The sequence below is a fragment of the Arvicanthis niloticus genome, chromosome 1 (genome assembly GCF_011762505.2).
Source record: "Arvicanthis niloticus isolate mArvNil1 chromosome 1, mArvNil1.pat.X, whole genome shotgun sequence".
NCBI classification, from domain to species: domain Eukaryota; kingdom Metazoa; phylum Chordata; class Mammalia; order Rodentia; family Muridae; genus Arvicanthis; species Arvicanthis niloticus.
In genome coordinates this window covers 108,658,146-108,669,416 of record NC_047658.1, presented here as the reverse complement: position 1 = coordinate 108,669,416, position 11,271 = coordinate 108,658,146, and positions in this window count along the sequence as shown.

Genomic DNA, 11,271 nt, shown 5'->3' with positions numbered 1-11,271 from the left:
ACAGATTATCTAAAGAACTTTAAAATGTAAACACCAAAGGGTGGGAGAGATGACTCAGTGGTTAAAAGCAGAGACCTGGGTGCAGCTCCCAGCACCTACATGTCAGTTCATAAACTGTCTATGACCTCGATTCTAGGGTATCTGACACCCTCTTCTGACTTCTGTGAGCACCGTGCATGCATGTACATGCCGGCAAACATTCATACACATAAAATAAATACATCTAAAACTAAATCAAACATCAAAAGAGCAAATAATTCAATCAGTAAATGAGGAAATGAACAGAATAGCCCTTCAAAAGAAGTACAGATGCCTAAATAATAGACAGGGTGGGGTATCTGGTGAGTGCTGCATCAGGAAGTGTACCTCAAAACTGCATTGAGATTTTTCCTCCTCCCAGTTAGAGGGGCTTCTATTAAGAAAACAAACCAGAGATACTGGTGAGGACATATTGAGAAAGGAACCCTTTGCACTATTAGTGGGAATATAAATTAGTTCAGACACCATGGAAATCAGTACAGAGGTCTCTCAAAAGCCTGAAAACAGAACTACCGTATGAGTCAGCTATATTGCCTCTTGATGTATACCCAAAATTATTAGTCAGAACACTCCAGAAACATTGGGTTCTCTGCATTGTGGCTCTGTTTCCATGTTACATAAGCAGCCTAGATGTCCATCAACAGACAAACAAGGATATATGGTTTGTTTGTAAACAAAATAGAGTCTTTATGCATCCATAAAGAAGATACACCAAATAAGAGAAATTAGTCAGCCACACAAGAATAAATGCCACATGCTTTCTTTCATGAGTGGGATCCATGGGGGCAAAGGTCACGAAGGTAAAAGAAAAGAAAAAAGAAAAGGAAAAGAAAGAAACAAAGAAAGGCAGTCAGTCATACAGGCAGGTAGGCGGACAGGCAGGCAGACAGATAGACAGGCAGGCAGGCAGGCAGGCAGACAGACAGGTAGATAGATAGGCACGCAGGCAGGCAGACAGATAGACAGGCAGGCAGGCAGGCAGGCAGGCAGGCAGACAGACAGACAGGCAGGCAGACAGGCAGACAGGTAGACAAGCAGCAGGCACGCAGACAGACAGACAGACAGACAGGCATGCAGACAGGCAGGCAGGCAGGCAGGCAGGCAGGCAGGCAGACAACAAGAGTGCTGGGGATAATACTCAGAGGGTAAACTGCTTGCTGTGCAAACACAAGGACCTAAGTTCAGATCCCCAAACCCACATATCCTGGTTAGTTTTATGTCAACTTGACACAAGCTAGAGTCATCAGAGAGGAGGGAGCCTCAACTTAGAAAATGCCTCTATAAGACTGGGCTGTAGGCAAGCCTGTAGAGCATTTTCTTAATTATTGATTGATGTGGGGTTACCCAGCCCATTGTGGGTGGGATCATCTCTGGGCTGATGATCCTGGATTCTATAAGAAAGCAGGCTGACTATACCACAAAGAGCAAGCCAGTCCAGTGAGCAGCACTCCTCCATGGCTTCTGCATCACCCCGTCTCCAGGATCCTGCCCTGTTTGAGTTCCAATCCTGACTCCCTTCAGTGATGAATGGGGATGTGTAAGTGTAAGCAGAGTAAACCCTTTCCTCCCCAACTTGCTTTTGGCCATGGTGTTTTTCCACAGCAATTGAAACCCTGACTAAGACACCTGTGAAGGTGAAGCTATGCACAGTAGGACATCTCTATAGTCTCCGCACCCCTACAACAATATGAGAGGCAGAAACAAGATTTTCCAGAGTCTCATAGGATAGGCAGCCCTGTAGCACAGCAGCAAAAGGAGACCCTGTCTCAAACAAGGTAGAGGGCCAATACCTGAGCCTGTTCCCTGACTTCACAGGGCACCTTGGCACAAGCACCTGCAATTACACACAAACATGAGCACACACACTTCCATGGGTGCATGCCATACAGACACACAGTTTTTTTCCTAACAGGGCAATAGAGAAGATGAATATGATCAAGATGTAGTGGATACCTTATGGAAACATCAAGACAAAGCCCCTTATTTTGTACAATCAATATGTACTAACCCTTTTAAGCCTACAAAGGCACAGGCATTTTTTTTAAATTCACCAGAGTCAAGAACACAAATAAATCCATCGTGTCCAGAAAATAATGAACCTTTCACATAAGAGAGGATTGTGCCTTCTGTCCCTCCTTTTGGGATGAAGGTCAAAGATGAGCTCCAGGACAGAGGTAGGCAGATGCCCCCTGAATGCATGGGACACTAGTGAGTGTGCAGAGCTGAGGTAACAGCAGAGCCTGAGGAAGAGCCTGATACAGAGGCTGCAGCTCCTAACCTGCACTGAGCCTTTGAGAAGCAGACTTAGAGTGGAGGGAGACTGGGAAGCTCTGCTGAGCTCAGGGCACTTCAGAACAGGGTGGGCTAGAGAGCTCTGAGAAGCCACAGTGGACTGAAGGGAACTTATGGAGTTTCAGAGAACAAGAGTAGAAAATGAGAGAAAAGAGAACTGCCCAATTAAAAAAAAATGAAAAATCAAAACAATAGCCAAAAAAAAAGGAAAGGAAGGAAGGAAGGAAAGAAGGAGGAAGAGGAAAAAGAGAAAGAAGAGGAGGAGGACGAAAGAAAGGAAGGAAGGAAGCAAGCTTGGGTGAGGGCAGCAGCTGAGAAAAATAGCCCCCCAGACCTGAAACAGGGCCAGCCAAGGAGGAAACAGACTTCAAGAGGCCTGCCAAGCAAGGAGCCTGAAAGAACCAGGTAACTTGTCCTGAACTTTCTGCTCTGACACATGGTTAAAACAAGACCTCCACCTTGTCCAGTTTAAATGGAGGACCAGCAGAGCTCAGTATGTCCACAAGACAATAGAATAGAAATGAATAACACGCAGAAAACTCCCCATGCTGTGAGACACCCAAGCAGTAGGGCCCTAGGCAGGGATGGGTGAAGCTCTTTTGTGCCGAGGAACACAAAACCCTGGGAAGCCTGAAGATCTGTAGAGAACCACTGATATGAAGGAAGTGAGAGGAAAGAGCAATGTTTATTACATTGCCACGAGGCTACACTGGGGAAAAACAAAGAACAATCAGGAAGTGACCATGTGCAGCCTCACACCTGACCTGGACAGGGATATAAAGGCCCAGGCTCAGGAGGCTGCACATCTGCACATCTCTCTCTCTCTCCACTTTCTCCTCCGACCTACTCCATCCTCAACCAAACACCAGAACCATGAGCTGTTGTGGCTGTTCAGGAGGTTGTGGCTCCAGCTGTGGGGGCTGTGGCTCCAGTTGTGGGGGCTGTAGCTCCAGCTGCTGCAAGCCTGTGTGCTGCTGTGTGCCTGTCTGTTCCTGCTCCAGCTGTGGGGGCTGCAAGGGAGGCTGTAGCTCCTGTGGGGGCTGTGGGTCCTGTGGGGGCTGCAAGGGAGGCTGTGGCTCCTGTGGGGGCTGCAAGGGAGGCTGTGGCTCCTGTGGGGGTTGCAAGGGAGGCTGTGGCTCCTGTGGGGGCTGCAAGGGAGGCTGTGGCTCCTGTGGGGGTTGCAAGGGAGGCTGTGGGTCTTGTGGGGGCTGTGGGTCCTGTGGGGGTTGCAAGGGAGGCTGTGGGTCCTGTGGGGGTTGCAAGGGAGGCTGTGGGTCCTGCGGGGGTTGCAAGGGAGGCTGTGGGTCCTGTGGGGGTTGCAAGGGAGGCTGTGGGTCCTGTGGGGGTTGCAAGGGAGGCTGTGGGTCCTGTGGAGGCTGTGGCTCCTGTGGGGGCTGCAAGGGAGGTTGCTGTCAGTCTAGCTGCTGCAAGCCCTGCTGCTCTTCAGGTTGTGGATCATCTTGCTGTCAATCCAGCTGCTGCAAACCTTGCTGCTGTCAGTCCAGCTGCTGCAAGCCCTGCTGCTCCTCAGGCTGCGGGTCTTCTTGCTGTCAGTCCAGCTGTTGCAAGCCCTGCTGCTGCCAGTCCAGCTGTTGCAAGCCTTGCTGTTGTCAGTCCAGCTGTTGCAAGCCCTGCTGCTGTGCCCCCGTGTGCTGCCAGTGCAAGATATGAGGCTCCACATATAGATAAATAAGCCTCCAGCACCCACCTTTATCTGAGGTGACCATGGCCATAGGTCAGTCACACACACACACACACACACACACACACACACACACACACACACAAGTATGAGCATGAGCTGCTGAAAGAGAAACTGATTAAAACATAGGATTAAAGACTCTGTCAACCCTGCATCATTGATAAATAAATATTACCTCACTGGCAAATCTTGCTCTTTTGTGGTTTCTTTCTATTAGAAAATATTTGCTATGTCCCTAAACTCCAGCTCTCTTCTCTCTTTGCGTTCTTGTCCTTATCCATTTATCACAAAAGGTCCCCCATTTTGTTTCTTTAATAGATTTGAATTCACAAGGTGTCTAAGTCAGAGGTAAACAGAGCATGTCCATTGCACAGCTCTGGGTAGAGATGGGGACACCCAGTGTTAACAGCAGACATGTTGGTTGGTCACTACAGGGCAGATGTGGGTAAGCCTTGGAGAGGCTGGTGGGGTTATGGGAAAAAGCAAGAAGATATGAGTACACAAATAAACCAATGCAAGGAAGGGCAGCTAAAGCCATGTTTGAAAGAAAGACCATAATGTCAAAATGTGCATGTTGAAAGAATAAAGTAGCCCAAGTTTCCCCCTTTAAAGACTAAAGAAAAAGAAAGCAAACCGAAAGTACACAGAAAACAATAGATACTGGGTCACAGCTGGTCTTAGGGTTTCTATTGCTGCGACAAAACACCATCACCAAAAAGCAAGTTGAGGAGGACAGGGTTTATTTGTACTTTCAGATTACAGTCCCTAATTGAAGGAATTCAGGGCAGGAACTCAAGCAGGACCAGAACCTAGAGGCAGGAGCTGAGGCAGAAACTGATGCAGAGGCCATTGGAGGAGTGCTGCTTACTGGCCTGCTTCCCATGGCTTGCTCAGTCTGCTTTCTTATAAAACCCAGCTCAGGGATGACACCACCCTCAGTGGGCTGGGCACTCTCCCAGTGATCACTAATTGACAAAAGGCCCTACAGCTAGATCTCATGGAGGCATTTCCTCAACTGAGGCACAGCTAATGAAACTGAAATCAAACACATCAATAAATAATAATGATGGTGATGATGATGATGATGCCAAAGAAATAAAGGCAGTTCATTGAGCTAATCAGTAAGACTGGCAAGTCCTAACCAGAATGACCAAGAAGAAAGGAGAGCAGTCTCTAGTGTGGGAAGGAAGGAGTGTAAACTACTGGCTCATACATTTAGTGTCTTAGAAGAAGCTGATTTACAACTTGAAACACTCCACTGCCAAACCTCACTCAAAGAGAATCACAAAACCTTAATAGTCCTGTAATTATTTTTAAAATTGGATTTCTAGGGCTGGCAACACGGCTCAGCAAGTAAAAGCACTTGCTGCCAAGCCAGGGCCACACACTCAGTGGAAGGAGAGAACCAACTTCTCTGAGCTCCACATATCACCATGATACATATGCACCTCCCCCCACTAAATAAACAAAAAAGAGAGGCTGCCTACAGACCTTCCCCCCATTTTTGTTCCCCCAGACCCAATTCTCAAGGTTGCCCCTAGCCCTGTGACAGAATACCAGCTGCAGCTTCTCCTCTCCCAGTCCATGGCTCCTGTGGATCTCACAAACCATAGCCTGGCCCTTCCCTCCCCCGAACCTATTTTCCCTCCCCAGCTCATTGCTGTGTCCCAGCCTCCAACTGCAGCAGGCACCTCTTGCTCAACAATAGGCCACATCTGCCAGAAGACCAGGTATTTGCCCACGGACCTTCTCACTCTCTTTGTATCCCTAGACCCAATTCTCAGGGTCACCCTTAACACTGCATTAGACCATCTCCCATCTCCCCCAGCCTCCCCTTCTTCCAACCTCCAACACCAGCAAGCATTCCCAATGAACACACCAGCTGAGCAGGCTAATAAAACAGCCAACACACAACCAGCATACTCTTTAAAAATCCAGAGGGGGGGTGGGGGAAGAAACCAAGGAACCAGACATCCACCCAACAAAGACAAACTCAGAAATCAGCACTTAGACCTATCATCTCAAACCCAGATGCCCAGATGCCAGCCTAAGAACACAATCAATAATAGCAAGGGCAATATGACATCACCAAAACCCAGTCCTCAACCACAACAGGCCCTGAATATTCCCACACAGTTGAAGCACAAGAAAAAGACCTTAAAACCAACTATATGAAGATGGTAGAGTTCCTTCATGAGGAAATTAACAAATCCTTTAAAGAAATTCAGGAAAACATAAACGATGGGAGGAAATGAATAAATTCCTTAAAGAAAGCCAAGAAAAAACAAACAGTAAAAGGAAATAAATAAAACTGTTCATGACCTTAAAATGGAAATAGAAGCAACAAGGAAAACAAGCTGAGGACATTCTGGAAATAAAAGCTGTAGAAATGAGAATGAGAACTACTGAGGCAAGCTATACCAGCAGAGTACAAGAGAGAATCTCAGGCACTGAAGATACGAGAGAAGAAATAGATACATCAGTCAAAGAAAATGTTAAATCTAAAAAATTCCTGATACAAAACATCCAGGAAATCTGGGACACTATGAAAAGACCAAACAAACCTAAGAATAATAAAAATGGAGGAAAGAGAAGAATTCCAGGCTCAAAAGCCCTAAAATTATTTTCAACAAAATCATAGAAGAACATTTTCTTAACCTAAAGAAGGAGATAAAAGAAGCATATAGAACACAAAATTGGTTGGACCAGAAAATAACACCTCTTTGCCATATAATAATCAAAACACCAAACAACCAGAGCAAAGAAAGAACATTAAAAGATGCAAAGGAAAAAAGACCAAATAACAAATAAAGGCAAACCTATAAGAATTACATCTGACTTCTCAGTGGAGACTCTAAAAACTAGAAGAGCCTAGACAGATGTGCTTCAGACTCTAAGAGACCATAGATACCAGCCCAGACCACTATACCCAACAAAACTTTCTCTTTTCTCCTTCTTTCCTTTCTTCTTTCCTTCCTTCCTTCCTTCCTTCCTTCCTTCCTTCCTTCCTTCCTTCTTCTCTCCCTCCCCCTCTTTCTCTTTCTTTTCTTCTTATCCCAATTGCTGCCCCCTTCTAGCACCCCCTCTCAGAGTCCCTTCTCCCACCCCCTTCCCCTTCTCCTATGTCAGGGTGGGAACCTCCAGGGTATCCTTCCACCCTGGTGCATCAAGTCTCTGCAGGGTTAAGTGCATCCTCTCGCACTGAGACCAGACAAGGTAGCCCTGTTGGGGAATGGATTCCACAGACAGGCAGCAGCTTTAGGGAGAGCTATGACTCCAGCCGAATAAGTGCTGGGGGCCTCGGTCCAGCCCATGTATATTCTTTTGTTGGTGGCTCAGTCTCTGAGAGCTCCTAAGAGTCTAGCTTCTCCTAAGAAGACTCTGTTGGTCTTCCTCTAGTATTCCTATACCCTTCAGGGCTTTCAATCCATTCCCCCAACTCTTCCACAAGAGTTCCTGACCTCTGTCTAATGTTTAGCTGTGGGTATCTGTATCTGTTTCAGTCAGTTCCAACAAGACTTTGAATCACCATAGATGGAGAAAATAAGATATTCCATGATAAAGTCAAATTTAAACAAAACTGTGATGGTTTGTATATGCTTAGCCCAGGGAGTGGCACTATTAGAAGGTATGACCCTGTTGGAGTAGGCGTGTCACTGTGGGTGTGGGCCTCACCCTAGCTGACTGGAAGTTAGTATTCTGCTAGCAGCCTTCAGATGAAGATGTAGAACTCTTCAGCTCTGCCTGCACCATACCTGACTGGATGCTGCCATGCTCCTGCCTTGATGATAATGGACTGAACCCCTGAACCTGTAAACCAGTTTAAATTAAATGCTGTCCTTATAAGAGTTGCCTTGGTCATGGTGTCTGTTCACAGCAATAAAACCCTAACTAAGACAAATACCTATCTACAAATCCAGCCCTACAGAAAGTGCTAGAAGGAAAAATCCAAACCAAGTAGATTAACTACATCTACAGAAACACAGGAAATAAATAATCTCACACCAGCAAAATCGAAAGAAGGGATGCACACACAAGTTCACACACAGACCCCACTACCACCATCACCACCACCAACAACAAAATAACAGGAATTAACAAGTCATTGGCAATTGATATCAATAAATATCAATAGCATCAATCCCCCCAATAAAAAGACATAGATTAACAGAATGGGTGTGAAAACAGGATCCATCTTCTCCATCCTTCTGCTGCATCTAATAAATACACCTCAACATCAAGGATAGATGTTGCTCCAAGGTAAAGGGTGTAAAAAAGCAAATGGACCTAAGAAGCAAGCTGGTATAACCATTTTAATATCTAACAAAATAGATCTCAAACTAAAATAAATCAAAAGAGGTAAGGAAGACACTACATACTCATCAAAGTAAAACTCCACTAAGATGACATTTCAATTCTTAGCATCTATGCTTCTAACACAGGGGCACCCACTTTTGTAAAACAAACATTATAGCTTAATTCCCATATCGACACTCATACACTGATAGCAGGAGACATCAGTACCTACCCAACTCTCATCAATAAACAGGTGATTCATACAAAAATTAAACAGAGAAATGGTGGAGATAGGTGGTGTTATAAAAACAAAGGAACCAAACATGTTTACAGAATGTTTCACCCAAACACAAAAGCATTCTTCTCAGCACCTCACAGAAATTTCTCAAAAGTTGTCCACATATTCAGACACAAAGTAAGTCTCAACAGATTAAAAAAAAAAAAAAAAAAAAAAAAAAAAAAAAAGGAAATAGCTCCCTGCATCCTATCAGATCACCATGGATTAAAGCTGGAAAGATATCACACTAGGAATTTAGGAGCACACCCAAAGGCTCTAGAATAAAATGAAGTAATCACACCCAGGAGGAGGAGACAGCAAGAAATAAATGGAGGGCTAAAATTAGTAAAATAGAAGCAAAAGGAACAATACAAAGAATTAATGAAACAAAGAGTTGGTTCTCTGAGAAAATCAACAAGATAAACAAACCCTTATCCAAACTAAAAGATGGAGAAAGAATATCCAAATTGACGTAATCAGAAATAAAAAGGGGGACCTAACAACAGACACCAAAGAAATCCAGAGAACCAGAAGAACCATAACGTAAAACTTGTAACCCCCCCCCCCAAAAAAAAAAGAATTGCTGAAAGCTGGTTGTGGTGGCCCATGCCTTTAATCACAGCACTCTGGAGGTAGAGACATGGGTATCTCTGTGTTCAAGGCCATCTTGGTCCACAAAACAAGTTTTAGGACAGCTAGGGCTGTTATTTAGAGAAACCCTGCCTCAGAAAAAAACAAAAATAAAAAACAAAACAAAAACTGTACTCCACCAAATTGGAAAATAAAAGAAATGGGTAATTTTCTCGATAGGTATCACTTACCAAAGTTAAATCAAAATCAGATAAACAATTTAAATAGACCTATAACCCTTAGTGAAATAGAATGAATCATTAAAAATCTCCCAACCAAAAAGAAGCCCAAGACCAGACGGTTTTAGCACGGAATTCCACCAGACTTTCAAAGTAGAGCTAATACCAATACTCAAATTATTCCACAAAATAGAAGCAGGAGGAACATTACCTGATTCACTTTGTAAGTCCATGGTTACCCTGGTGCCCAAACCACACACTCAATAAAGAAAGTGAATTACAAACCAATTTCCCTTGTGAACATAGGTGCAAAGATACTCAATAAAACACTTGCAAACAAAACCAAGAACACATCAAAATAATCATCCACCATGATCAAGTAGGCTTTATTCTAGAGATGCAGGGATTGTTCATGGGAAAATCAGTAAATGTAATCCACCATAAAAATACATTGCAATTGTAAGGTCCACCAGGAAGGGAGGAATTCACGGCCACCCCAGTAACTCACAAGACACTGAACTTGATGCAAACAGCAAGAGGTATATTTGAATCAACACGTTGAGGTTGCACTTCTGGCCTGTCCTACACAGAGGCAAGTAATGAAGTACGACCCGGAATCAGAGAGAGGTAGAGTTTTTAAAGGCCAAAACTGCAACCCAGGGGAGATAAGGGAGGAATCATGATTAAGTATCTATAGAAAGCACCTGTCCTGTGTTCAGCCTCCGTGACAGGTTCAAGAAATGGTCGTGGGGAAATATCTCATACAAGACTTTCTTCTTTTGGGAATCAAACCCTATTCAATTTATTTTGTGGTCAGTCCGGTTCCTGGTACCCAGAGTGCATGGGCACACTGACCTGAACTCCCAACTCGGAACTCCTGGCTCCGTATCTTATCTAATTTGTCTTGTGGATAGCTAATTTCCTGAGACCCAGAGCACAGAACAAACTGATCTGCACTCTTGGCTCCATCTGTGGATGGTTTAAAAAATTTTAACTCTTTCACAATATATAAAACCACATGATTATCTCATTAGAAACCGAAAAAGCCTTTGATAAAATCCAACACCCCATCACGTTAAAAATAGTGGAGAGATTTGGGATACAAGGAACGTACCTAAACATAATAAAGGCATTTTACAGCAAGCCTATAGGCAACATCAAATTAAATGGAGAGAAACTCAAAGCAATTCCACAGAAATAAGGAACAAGACAAAGTTGTATGCTCTCTCCATATCTGTTCAATATAGTAAGCTTGATGTTTTAGCTAGAGCAATAACACAACTGAAAGAGATCAAGAAGATACAAATCAAAAAGGAATAAGTCAAAGTATTGCTATTTGCAGATGATAGAATAATATACATAAGTGGCCCTAAAAATTCCAATAGGGAACTCCTACTGATTATAAACACCTTCACAAAGTGTCTGACTACAAAATGATCTCAAAAAAAATACAGTAGCCCTCCTATAAACAAATGATAAATGGGTTGAAAGAGATATCAGACAAACAACACCCCTCACAATAGCCTCTAATAATATAAAATATCTTGGAGTAACTCTAACCAAGCAAGTGAAAGACTTGTATGACAAAAATATCAAGTCTTTGAAGAGAGAAATTGAAGAAGACATCAGAAGAAAGGTCGCTCATGATCACAGGTGGATAGAATTAACCTAAATCAATCTACAGATTCAGTGCAACGCACATCAAAATTCCTACACAGTATTTTTACAGACCTTGGAAGGACAATTCTCAACTTCATATGGAAAAATGAACAAAACCAGGATAACTAAAACAACTCTGTACAGTAAAACAACTTCCCACCTCCCCAAGACCCTCATCCCTGCATCGGAGGAGAGCC